Raw genomic sequence first — 13049 nt, 5'->3', positions numbered from 1 at the left:
GCAACAGGAGTCATTACTACACCTCAGCTTGAAGAGGAGAAAGAGGAACTAACAGTACCAATGCCTGATGAGAGCTGGGTCTGTGGGTGATGACAGCCCTTTTTACCACTTTCCTTTTTTCCCTATAATTTATTTAATTTATTTATTTTAAATTTAAATAAACTTAACAGGGTGACATTGGCTAATAAGTTTACATATGATCTGTATATTGCCTTGTCTGCCCACTATAGGGAACTGTTCCACGCATGGGAAATGTAGCTCATCTCCCACTTGGAAAAGCCAGTGGATGTGAGGTTTGGCATGCAGGACCCACACCCATGGACAGGTTCTCCCGTGGGGAATCAGGCCTGCATTGTACATAGGCCTCTATGAGACTTGTTTTTGCTAAAACTCCCTCACCCTGGATAGAGGCAGCAAATGTTTACTGAGTATATTTAACTTCCTAAAGTCTGTGCTAAACCTCCCAAGTATGGAGTATAACCAGTTCAACCACTTTCCCCCTTGAGCTGTAACATCCTTCTCTTTGAAGTAATTAGCAGCATTCTGTTCTTTGTTGTCTGTAAAATGTAATCACCTACAGTGAACCTGTGCATAGTAAATGAGGACCATCCTCAATGTAATGTTCCCAGAAAAGCTATAAAAGCCTGTCCAGGCAGGGGTTGAGCTCTCTCATGGGCTTTCTCTGGCCCTCTCGCCCTCTCTCACTTAGAGAGTGGCCATGCCATCCCTTTTCCTCCACAGGATTTCTGTAGTCCGTGTGTATTTGTCCATTGTTGCCACAACACACAGATCCTGCTGGCCAGGATCAGCATTAGCCCACCACCCAAATTCAAATTATCTGTCACCATATAATTGATGCCCTTTACCCCCTTTCCACCCCAAGCCATTGTCTGTCTGTGTCTTTGAGTTTCAGTTTTATGTCCCACATATGAATGAACTCATAGGGTTCTTGGCTTTCTCTGACTGACTTACTTCATTTAGCATAATATTGTAAAGATCCATCTATGTTGTTGCAAATGCTAATATCTACTACTTTCTGCCAGTGTCTGCATTGGTTGAACCCAAGGCAGATAAAGGACCCCAAGTGAAGCAGGCTTAGGAGACAGTTGCCTGGAGCTCAGAGGAGCAGAGACTAAATGAGGAAGAGGAGGAAGAAATAAGGTTTTATAACCAGAACATTCTACTCTTTTTGTCATTCAGCACCCATTTTTGTCCTTTATTTGGATAAATATATTTCACCACATGAAAGGTCCTCTCAGCCATCTTCATCATAGGGTGATGTCACTACAGTTGTCCTGCCATTCAGAACATAAATTGTAACATGAGCCATAGAAAGTACTTTCCATATATGAAGACAGGGAAAGGACAAAAAGAAACAAATACTTAACATAAAATACAGCTCCATAATGCCTACTGTAGCAGATCATGAAGTCTAAATTAATAACCACTGCTTTCTTCTTTCTTTGATTATTTTATTATTGTTCAATTACAGGTGTCTGCATTTTCTCCCCACTCTTCTACCCCACCCCAGCCAAACCCACATCCCTCCCTTGCTTCCACCCTCCCCCTTGGTTTTGTCTATGTGTCCTCTATGGCAGTTCCTGAAAACCCTTCTCCCCACTGTCCCTTCCCCCCTCCCCTCTGGCTATTGTTAGATTGTTCTTAACTTCAATGTCTCTGGTTATATTTTGTTTGCTTTTTTTCTTCTGTTGATTATGTTCCACTGCTGGGATTATATCCTAAGAGCCCTGAAACACCAATCCAAAAGAACCTATGCACCCCAATGTTCATAGCAGCACAATTTACAATAGCCAAGTACTGGAAACAACCTAAGTGCCCATCAGCAAATGAGTGGATCAAAAAACTATCGTACATCCACACAATGGAATTCTACGCAGCAGAGAGTAAGAAGGAGCTTATACCTTTTGCAATAGCATGGATGGAACTGGAGAGCGTTATGCTAAGTGAAATAAGCCAGGCGGTGAGGGACAAATACTATGCTGTCTTCTTATATCATCTATTCTATAATCCCCTTAACCTCTGCCAGCATCCCAACTGGTCTGGGCTGTTTACACAGAAGAATGACCCAAGTCATCATTTTTGCAAGATCCAAGATCCTGACGACCCTGTCCTCAGTGGGTCGCTGCAGTTTACTTTTGGTCATTATTATTAGATGCGGACTGCTAAGATGTGTGTGAGTGAGTTTCCTTCTTTCAAAACTTGGGCTTATTTACCCATTATATAGCACACATTTCATTCTCCTTCCATAACTGGGATTGTTTACTCCTGCCAAATCAGCAACCCTCTTCTCTGCTTTCAGGGTAGTGGTATAGAAGCCCCAATTAACCTGAACTAGTCGCAGCTTCCACATTACAGGAAGAATGACTATACTCCTTCATGTGAACTTTCTTCTCTAGGATAACCAAACATGCCATGACTAACATTGTAGACAACTTCTGTAAATGATATAAACACACTGTATGTATGTGTGTGTGTGAGAGAGAGAGAAAGAGAGAGAAGGGGGAAGCGGGAAAGAGAGACAGAGGGGGGAAGGGAAAGAAAGAGGGATGGAGGGAATGAAGGAGGGAGGGAAGGAGGGAGAAAGTGAGAAAACTACTTGCTTCCCAGACCACTGTTCTCTGGCTCTGAAAGTCATACCACCATATGTGGATTTAAAGTTTATTGTGAATATTGTAACACAGGATCCTGTTTTACAAGATGCTGTCCCCTTGTTGGCACCCTAACCAGACATTTGGTAACCATTTCACCATTATATCAGGTGGGCTACTTTAACATAATCAGGAATGTCACTAGACTAGTGAGACTAGTGAACATGAGCTGATTGCTGTATTTCTTCCACCAAAAAATGAGTCTCTTGATCAGTATCAAAGTTATTCTTTACCTGGTTGTCAAAGGTCATCTAAAGGTGTACTTCTTCTCCTAGAAGATGAAGGTGAACTGCTTCTAATTGCCTTCATTGATTGGCACCAATGTAAGATCCAAGATGCTGTTTATATTTGCCCCAGGAAAAAAAAAAAAAAACAATTTCAAGGGAAATCCTCTAATAGAAGAACCTGAGATGAAAGTTCAAGAGCATGCAATTAATTGAATGTTCTTTAGAGAAAAGGAGTCAGGCAGGTAGGATAATGTGGAGAAAGAAATTATGGCAGGAAGGATCTTGTCTTGAATCTACCTTTAGGCTGATCCCTCTGGCAACTTTGCACCATGGAATCCATCTCACTATTAAGGCAAGGGGAGTGGGCTTTTGTAACTCTATAGCATGGTACCTCCAAACATATCATAGTATCCCCTGGGACACAGGTGGCAAACACAAGGCCCACGGGCTGAATCCAGCCCTCCATCTTGTTTTATCAAGCCCAGCACCTTGTTTCTACCTGCCAGCAGCTCTGAGCTCTTGATTAACCATTCAGGAATAGTTGCATTTATACAGTCCTAAAATTACACTCCACACTTTGAAGGCAACCACGAGGCTGATGTGGCCCCTGGTGAAAATGAGTTTGACACTCCTGCCCTAGGATAAAGAGGTCAGTACTCTCAGAAAACATAAGTAACTTCAGTTCAGCTCCTTCTCTTGAGAGGGAGCATTTGTGAACCCTTAGCAACTAACATGCCCAGAAACTCTGTGATACACAGGTCAGGTAAATGGTAGGTAATCTGGTAGGGGCTTCTTAATAAGTTGCATAACTATTTTGGTCCTAAGGACCCTGATATCAATTAGCCATTGTTAAATATCATAGGATGACAAGGCACTCTGATTACCAATTGATCCCTGTGGCTTAGTTGGTAATTGCTCCTGGCTTTGATGATTAGGTGCTACTTCCTTACCTCTCTCTCTCAGAGAGCAAATAATTGAAATCATGAAGCACAATTCTGTACCTACATATCCCACCATCAACTCCAACACACAGAGTGGAACCAATACAGAATTTTCCAGAGGATGTTGGTACTTCTGCCAGCAATGCATTTCTCAGTGCTCTGGTGAAGGGAATGTGGAAGTTGGTATGCAGAGGCAGTGGCTGAGTGATTAATCCTAATAAAATCATGATGACATGTCCAGCCCTTGCTTCTTCAAAGTCTTTGTGTTTAATCTTATATAGTCTGTGAAAGATATTCTTGATTCTCAACCTTATTGATTGATCTAGGGCACTTTTGACTATAGGCTTTGATGGACCAACAAAGCAAATTATTAAAGTCAATCTGTGATCGTGAAACATAAATGCCACAAAAATATTATACCCCTGGTGAATGTACCAATACCAGAAAGCCATCTTGAGAGTATGATTCTTGAGACCGGTGTTGGTGCCATATATTAAATCAATAGTAGTCTCAATAAGACGTATAATTCTACTGAAAGGATTAACTGAAAATGTTAAATGATGGCACCATCTATATATGTGTCCCAAATGTAAAGGAACCAACAGTACATGTTAAGAGGCCCAGGGACTAGCAATAGCAGGAAGCCATTTCCACCTATTGGCTATGGTGTTGCAGCCTGAGAGTCAACTCTCAGGCGCTGCCAGAGTGCTGAGTTGAAGCAGAAAGGAGCAGAGGAAGAAATAGCTGACTGCTTTCTCATTCCCTCTTACTCCTGACTCATGCCTCCCATTGACTGCAACCAACAGGAGAGCAAAGTCCAAGGAAAGTGAAGTGGTAAAAGCATCGCGACACAGAGCAGATCAGACAAAGGAGAGAATGTATCAAGTTGGGTGGATAGAAAATAACTGGTACATATGTATAAGCCATTATCATTATTTTATTACTATTAATCTGACTTCAGTCTTATTCCTACTGTTTCTAAGCTACTGATAAATCTAGTGATGGACAGGCTTTCAAACAAAAATAAATTTTGTGGCATGGGTTATACTAAAAATTTTTCTTCACAAAAAATTATTATTTGATTTTAATTTCTTAGGGTTTTTTAATGATTTGGATTATATGACATTTTTAAATGATAGCACTGTATTCCTTGAGGGGCTATTAACAAAGTCAGTCACATATAGGAAACCACAGTTTTAAGTTAACACTTTAAAAGGAATAATATAGCATTTAGCTGAGGGTGAAAATAGGTGAAGAAAATAGTCCATATATATGGAAAAGTAATGTAGAGGGAAAGATGCGCAAGAAGTATGTATTGGTGGAAAAAGGAAACATCAAGTTTGGACAAGGTCTAGCCTTGAAAAGAGTAAAGGGCTAAAACTCTGCAAAATTTTTCCTAATTTTCTAACTTTTATTGGACCTTCAGTCTATAAATTGTATCCCTAATTACTTAATAACTTCAGTTAATTACAAAATATTTAAAGGGAGCTATAACTTGTGTTTCAGCTATAAAAATCAGAACAACATGAGTGCTCACCTGTGCAATCCAACGCTTAGTTTCTTCCACAGAGTGAAGAAAAATGATTCATATGGTTATGGATGGACAGTTAAGACTTTGTAAAATGACTAGATTTTGTTCCTCAAAGTTAACACTCTAACTGTATCCTGAAAATGTGTTTGAATATCTCTTCCTTAGTTGAAATGAATTTAGGAAAATACTTCATGTTTTTGTAATCCAGAATTCCCAGTAATAAATTGCAAGCAGTTATATACGGTTTAGGAAGTACTTTCTATAGCTTTTGTTAGTGGTTGACAAGGATCCTGGATGACTAGGTTGGGAGGCTATAATGAAACACAATACCATTGAACCCTACAAGGTGCTCTTGTGCTTGATACAGACAACTGCTCACTAAAGTAAGATGTCTTGCATCTTGGGGAAATGACAACTGTTGTGTATTGTTAATAAAACCTGAACTTTAGCATGATGCACACTAATCACTGTATCACTGTGAAGCTTATTAAAAATGGATGAAATTAAATAATCAGCCTTTCATCAAATTATTCATAGGACTATCACCTCCTCACAGTGGAGAAGTACTCTGCAGGCTCAGATCAGTGCCTTAAAGGCTCCCTCAGTATGCATTGACACAGTGGACCATAGCAGCTCTGAAAGAGCCATTATAGTCTATCATGTCAATGGTGTGTGCCCGAGAACTCCCTTAGTATGCATTGACACGATACACTATGATGGCTTCAGAACATACAATTATGATTTCGATGGAAGAACCATAATGGTTGCATTAAGATTTCAGTAAAATTTCAGTGGAAACATATTATATACTTCTCCTGAGATCCTAATAACTAAAATGAGTTTGTTATAAAAAAATGTCAAAGTCACATTTTTGTTTCTCCTCTCTTTAACGTATTTTATTATCTTACACAAAAATAATAATCAGTAATAAATTACTGACAGGTTGACAAAGATAATGTAAATTGTAATAGTAGTAAGGACAGTAATATGCATTTATTGATCATGTGCTAATTTTCTGTGCCAGGCACTGTACTATTACTTAAGGGTATCATCTCATTTCATACAAAAACTACCCCTGAGTTTGGTACTACAATTTTTCCTTCATCACATATAGGGAAACAAGGCTTTAGAAAGGCTAACTTGCTTAAGGATCTACATGATTAAATGTTCTAAGAAAAATGAGCATAACACCAGAACTAATCTTACTTGACAATTATATAAATTCAAATTTCTGCATCTCAGAATTCACATAAATGACACTATATTACAATATGGGTTTATTAGTAAGCAGTAATGCATACAAAATAAAAACTTAAAGAATCAAGGGTAAACTTTTGCAAAGACCGCTCAGAATTTTCTCATTCAGTTCTCCTAACAATGTTAGAAAAAGTTATGATTAGTCCCAGAGTATAAATGTGAAGGTGCAGACAGAGATCTCTGACTTAGGGCCAGTTTATTCATTGCCTCATCGAAAGTAAGGCAGACTGATCATTGACTAATAAAGTTCAACTTCTCTCTGTTGTTCCCCACATTCACATATTTCTTTTAATGAAATCTTAAGAAAAGTTTAACATTAAAAAAATGCTGAATTTCTCCTTCAGCAGTGAAACTCAGTCTGTTTACCCCACATTGAATTTTTATTTCTGTTTTTTTGGGGAAACTGCTCACAGTTAATTTATGTAGACAATGCTTTCACTAATTTAATATTTAACAACCTGAGTCTTTGTTCAAGATATGTCAAACCCCCCATATACACTGAATTTGTGAAGATGATAACTATCAATAGAAACTAGTTTGTACTCCCACATTCATGCTCATCAAACTATTTGCACTCTGGAAAAGATATAAAGTTTTAAATTGGCTTGGCTAGAAAGTTCCGCATGAGAGTTTTCCTCTAGAAACCATAGTTTTATGAAGCTCAGTAAGGTAATATCCTTCCCGGTGCAAGAGGGCTCACTAGCATCAGCTTTAACAAATATCAAATATCATTATATCATGTCGGTAAGAAGGATTTTAGTCAATATTCAATTTATTTGATATGGACAAAGTTTAGGAACATTTTCGACTAGGAAGAATTATTTTTTATTTACCTCTTATTGTTATCGCAGGGACCTTGAACCAGCCAGTGATCCATGTCATTTTACTCAACATGTCACATTAGAACAGCAGATTAATTCATAGCCAACAATAAACACTCGGGGCAGCTGTAAGCAGCCTCCACTATAATGTCCAAACAACTGCGTATGACATTATGCATTAATATTGCTAACCCTGGTTATAACCCTTTTCATAATAAAAGAGTCCTTTTACCCAGAAAACAAATCACGTGGAAATGGCATAATGTTCCAGAGGAAAAAAAAAAGACAGCACACGATTACAGATATATATTGAGGGTGGCCAAACAAAAGAAAAATAATCTGTCATCTTGGTTGTCATAGTTGACTCGGGTAGAAAGAGAAGGGCTTTAGAAAAATAAAATTCAGGCAGAAGTGTGGTGAATATTATTTTTTTGTTTATGCTGTGAGTTGCTTAAATCTAACTGGGGAATTCGAGCATGCAAATGATATTCACATTAACCTATACGAATACTACTGGAAGGAATATGTACCTATTTTTATCATAAATCTTCCATCTTCTATACCCCCTCAGAAAAAATAAAGGACAGTCACCTGCATTGAGAAGCCAGTTGCAACCACTGCACTGAGAATACTATCCCTGGGTTATGATTGATGGTCTAAGTTCACTGTGTGATTTGAGACAGGCATCGCTGTGTTTCAGTAACTCAACCAAAGGCCTCAGATTTCGATCACTGAGAAGAATGCTATTTACTCCTTCTACCCTCACAGGAATATTGTGATGTTTTGAGATATGATATCTGTTAAGTGCTTGCTTAGAAAGTGAGTGATTTATAAACAGTGCTCTTACAGAAGAAAGTGTGGTTCTTGACAGTCACAAGAAAATGCAGTGGCAGGTCTTGCTCTTTCCAAAATGCAACTATATATATATATATAAAATCAGGATATGAAAAGCTTGTTTTTTAAAGGAATACATGAAGACGAAAAAAGAATTAAGCATATATTCTGAAAAATAATAAGCATCTTACCATTGTCTTTAGCTATAAAAATTTTTGAGAAGTATGTACTATTGTATACAATTGTTTTCCAGTTTGCATGCTTCAATAATGTTGTGTTCATATATTTACACACAGATCCACATAGGAAAACATATGGATATATATATGTATATATATATATATATATATATACATATATATATATGTATATTGAATTTCTGAATATAGGTGGATTTGGAGGACAGTTATTTTTTAAGCTATTTTGATTTACACAATTTCAGAATTCCACATGCTTTGGTAATGGGCAATCTTTTCTATCTTTTAGTTGGATTTCTGGCTGACCAGTTTTATAACCCAGGAGCACGGCAAATATCAATGCAAACAGTCCGATGATCCTACAAAATAATGCATATTATTTTTTCTGTAAAATTTATAAAGAAATTTATATTTAATTATTTTACCTAGGAGTCCTCATAAAGCAGCAGTGTTCTCATAAATGGAAAGGAAGATAGTACTGCACATAAAGGCTTTGGGGGAGCTCCCACGCCCGCCAGCCGCTGCGGTTTTAGGAATATAGTCAAGCACTCCAGCGCCAGAGAGCACTTCCTTTCCCTATTGAATGGAACTGAAAGTCTGCACATGTTTTTCCTCAGGCACCCCAACATCTCCAGATCATATGATTCACTTGGTTACAGTCAGAACATTGTATAATGATGAAAATAATTACTTTATGTTAAGAAAGAAAATGTTAATTGCCATTGCTCAAAGGCCAAGATGCCATTCAGGAAAGGCAGCTTTAAACCTGATTTGTTCCTTTCTCACTTGATCTTCTCCCTTTCCAAAATTCATCTTTTATGGCAGTTAGCTGAAGAGTCTAGGTCTTCAATTGTATGTTCTATTGATTGCAATATGTCATTAAAAAGTATAGAATATACAGGTTTCCTCTACCCCTAAAAATAATTAAGCTTCACTCATTCATTCATTTATTTATTGATGTATATAAAACAGACCCAAAAAGCTTAGAAAAATCAAGGCTTTGAATAGCATTCTCATTTCATCCTGAAAATATAGATATACAGTGATAACTTTCTCAAATCTGACACAGCCTTTTTCCATCGGGAAGGTAAGATGAGGGGAATTCTTTGCCTGCGACTGCAAAGCAGATTCCCCAGAGGCTGATACAAGCAGAAGAACTGTTTTATCTCCTCTGTCCCTGGAGGGGCAGGATACTCCAAAGAATAAAAAGACAAGTGAAGCTTTGCAAACCTGCTCATTTACAAAGTTCTAAGAAGTTCAGAGCACTTAATACATAATCAAGTCAGCGCTCAGAGGCAAACTGAATTGACCGTATTCCTGTTTTCAGTTCCGTCACGACAGTAATATTTTTAGTTCTGTCATGAGAGTAAGTTAGGTACCTTAGAAGTGTAGTCGACTTACTTGGAGCACTGGGGGATCATTAAGCCCACTGCAAGGGCAATTTGCTCAATTGCACTCCAGTGACCATAAAGAGGGAGCGCAGCCCCGTGTGCTAACTTATTCCCGGGAAGTCATTGGCACACTGGAAGATTCCAGCTGATTAGGGCCTATTTATCCCACAATGTGTTTGATGTGGCAGAGAACACAGTCAATTAAATGGCCTCCAAATCAAAGTTACAGAAACAGAGCACAGATATTCATTTGGAACCCAGATACCACAGTGAGTAAAACAAGTACGGCTTTAAAATGTTTGTGGTAAACCGTGTCTCTCCAATGTAATATTAGGTATTAGATTGCCTGTAATGTGAAGTCATATATCATTACCTGAAGGTTGAGAAATTTAACTATAAGTTTAACTAATACACATATCTTAGAGAACTATATATATTAATATATACGATGTTATTATATATATAATGACATCAGTCCTCCTTGCTCCTGATCATTATGAACTCAGTGGGGCTTCAAAATTAAGAAATAATCCCATACAAGGCAATTTTCAAACACTTAAAAATGATTAAATATGGCATTGTCATTGATGGGTGAATGGAAAAAGATGTGGGATACACACACAAGCACACACACATATCAGCCATAAAAAAGAAGAAAATCTTGCCACTTGCCACAATGCAGATGGAAGATGAAGGTATTGTGCTCACTGAAGTAAGTCAGATGGCAAAAATAAACACAAGTACCATGTGATTTCATATGTAGATTCTACATACGAAACAAAAGAAATGCACAGACAAAACGGAAACAAGCTCATAGTTATAGAGAACAGATTAGTGACTATCAGAGGCAAAGGGTTTTTGAGGGTGAAATGGGTGAAAGGGGTCAACTATGTGGTGATGGATGGTAACTAGACTTCTGGGGGGGATCACTTTGTACCACATTATAATGTTGCACAAGTGAAGCGATGTAATGTTATGCACCAATTTTTCCTCTCTCTGCATGGCACTATGTTCCAAAACCAGAGAAGCAGCATTTTCAAATTTACTTCCCTGTTCTGTTTGCTTGTTTGCCATGTTTAAATCAAATATTATCTACTCTCTGTATTTATTATTAATGACAAACATGAATATGTGAAGACAGATTTGAAATGTTTTTTTTTTACCTGTCATAAACTAAAAGATAACCAGTTGTATACTATGTATGGATCCTTAAAAAGTCCTTGAAAAATATGCAATGCAAACTTATTTTCCATGTATTATGATACATACAGTGCTCATAAAAACTGAAAATATGTTTATTTTCAAAGGGAACATTATTTTAAACATATATTTTATAATTGCTGGTTCAGAATTAGCTATAAGCTTTAAAATTACATTTATTAAACTGTGTAACCTATTATGGCAGAGGAACGGTGCTTGGTGTGCCGTTGGGATAAAAGGGACATTCAGTATAACTGCCCGAGAAATTTGCCCTAGAAAGATAAAAAATCCATACTGACTTAAAAAAAATTTCTCCTGTGGACAATGTAAAACATCTATTCTGGAAGAGAATTTATGTACAAACACCCTGGGGAATGGCTCCAATACCAAAATGAGGTGGAGTCATGCCTCATTTTGTCCTGTTATATTGAGTAAAAGAAAATGAAGAATTTCAATATCAAGCAAGAAGCTAATCTATTATCAGTCCATGCAGAAACTTTTTTTTTCCTTTCAGTTTATGGCACAATATAACTGTTCTTGCTAAAGCAGTTAAATGTTCAAGTGAGCTATAAAACTTTGATTTAAATTTTAAAAAAATAAATAAAATACTTTCCCAATAGCTATGTACTAAAATCAATGTGAGAGAAATATGAAATTAGAGCAGATAGAGAAATAAAAGAAAAGGGACAAATAAACTAAATAAATACTAAGTAAAGCTAGTAAAATAGACCCCCAAATGCTTCAAAAATGTGACTACTTGAGTGTGGTTTTCTTCATATGATTTGAGCATCAGGGTCAATCTTTGGGGGACCATGTTTGGTATATATAGTTTGTCTCAGTTTTACTAAATATAGAGAACCTGCTATGTTTGTGGTATTTTCTTAAGTTTATGGTACATAAATCCAAAGATTAAGAAAACTCAGATTTTAAGGAAGTTATAGTCTAGCAGAGTAAAAATCCAACTATATATTGAAAGAATAATTTTCACTCAAGGCACAGATATTATCTAATTGAAAATTTAAAAACATTTCTGTAGAGGCTTTAATGATGACTAGGATAAAAACACGGTGATCACACCTGAAGTGGTGGAAAGAGCGTGGAGTTTGCAGTCAGAGAGATCCGTGCTCAATTCTTGCCCCTTTCAGTGATAATGAGTAATGATTGATATGATGGTAAAATAAACCTATTAGGACCCATTACTACAGTATTGGAATAGAAACAAAAACTGAGGAAGAACCTTACACATTGAGTGCTACAGGGTCCTCTGAATTGCATGAATTACCTGGTTGTGTTGTAAGAAGCAAATCTCAGCCTCATAGACAATGGATACCATAGTCAACCATCTAGAAACTCCCTAATTGCTGAAAGTAGATAAGGTGACTTGGTGGACAGAGCAAGATAGCTCATTACTCACAGTTAAACACACCATAGGAGTACCAATATGATAGTACCAATCCGCCTTCCCCCAAGTCTCACAAGGTGACACCAAGAGCTCACATGTAGTGTACACCCCTGACTTATTGTGCCACATCTGAGGAACCCAGGGCCAAGGGTCCAGCACTTCCAGCATCAGGCATCAAGTAAACCAGTCTTACCCCTTTCTCAAGGAGCAAACAATTGCATAGTAGATGTGCTCTGGTAACTTATATTTAAGTAGCTTATATTTAACTTATATTTATATTCTGACTAGCTACAGAAACTCCTTGGTATCTGGGGAGGATAACCCTTGCCATCTAGTGCACTGAAACTAGGAAGTTCATTGACATGTAGGGCCCGTGGCAAACTTAATACCAGTGGTTTCTCTTAATACCAGTGTGAGAATGATGTGACTCACTTTTCACATAAATAGTCTGAAGACATAAATATAAAATAAAATTCAGGACTTAATAGAAACAAAATTATAATAATAAATAAGAAGAAAAATCAGATGGCAATAGAGGAATAAGAATAGGTAAGTAGGTAAATGGAGGGGAACAACTTA

The sequence above is a fragment of the Desmodus rotundus genome, chromosome 13 (assembly GCF_022682495.2).
Source record: "Desmodus rotundus isolate HL8 chromosome 13, HLdesRot8A.1, whole genome shotgun sequence".
Taxonomy (NCBI): domain Eukaryota; kingdom Metazoa; phylum Chordata; class Mammalia; order Chiroptera; family Phyllostomidae; genus Desmodus; species Desmodus rotundus.
The sequence above is the reverse complement of the archived record's forward strand: the minus strand, read 5'-3'. Positions refer to the sequence as shown.